Source organism: Orycteropus afer, unplaced genomic scaffold, assembly GCF_000298275.1.
Source record: "Orycteropus afer afer isolate SDZICR_OR568_19922 unplaced genomic scaffold, OryAfe1.0 scaffold00017, whole genome shotgun sequence".
Taxonomy (NCBI): Eukaryota; Metazoa; Chordata; class Mammalia; order Tubulidentata; family Orycteropodidae; genus Orycteropus; species Orycteropus afer.
The window spans coordinates 1875952-1876830 of record NW_006921604.1 but is presented as its reverse complement, the minus strand read 5'-3'; the positions used below and the strand labels follow the sequence as shown (position 1 = coordinate 1876830).

The following is an 879-nucleotide window of genomic DNA, read 5'->3' as shown; positions in this document are numbered from 1 at the left end:
AAATATTGATCAATCATAAACTCTCCTATAAAATAGAAGAGCAATTACCCAGTGATTCTGTGAGGCCAGGCAGACATCACAGGGGAAAAAAAAATTATAAACCATTATCATTTGTGTACAAAAAGGTAAAAATCCTTTTAAAATATTAGCAAAAAATCCATAATCATATAAAGAAAAAAAGTTACTATATACCACAACCAAGTGGGATTAACTCCAGGAATGCAAAGTCAGTTTAAAACCAAAAGTCAATGAATGTAAAACACTGTATTAATAGAATAAAGGACAAAAATCACATGAAAATCTTAGTGTATATAGGAAAAGTATTTGACACACATTCATAATAAAAACTCTCAGCAAACTTGGAATAGATGCGCTCATTTCAGCAGCACATATGCTAAAATTGGAACTACACAGAGAATAGCATGACCCCTGCTGCAAGGATGACAAGCTAATTCATGAAGTGCTCCATGCGGTGTTCTCTTTTAGAAGACAGCTATTACATTGTAAGGATTGCAATCAATGTCATGAAACAAAATGTGTATGAGCTGTTGAGTGGAAAATGAAGTTGCTCTCAAAACTTTCACCCAAATCACAAAACAAATATATAAATAATAACCCTATGTGGTACAGTGAATTACTTGGTATGCGTCTTCTAGCCATGGGCTTTGTGGTGCCTTCCAGATGACTGGGTGGAACTATGCAAATGTGTGATGCTTTGTGGTCTACCAAGGGAATTGGATAGCTTGTTAGTAATGTAAATAAGGTACATGGTGCCCTTGTGGGGGTGGGACCATGGATATAAGGTGTATGAAACTCTAATGTTGGGATTGGACAGTTTTGTCACTCTGTTAGGCTTAAAGTGATCCCTTCTAGAGGCAG

At 36.1% G+C, this 879-nt stretch overlaps 1 non-coding gene across 1 annotated transcript; it reads left to right on the top strand.

The window, feature by feature from the left end:
- The first annotated feature begins 370 nt into the window (after positions 1–370).
- Positions 371–475, top strand: LOC122152154. Its single transcript, XR_006164417.1, has one exon. It is a non-coding gene; the product is annotated as a U6 spliceosomal RNA (small nuclear RNA).
- Positions 476–879: the final 404 nt, after the last annotated feature.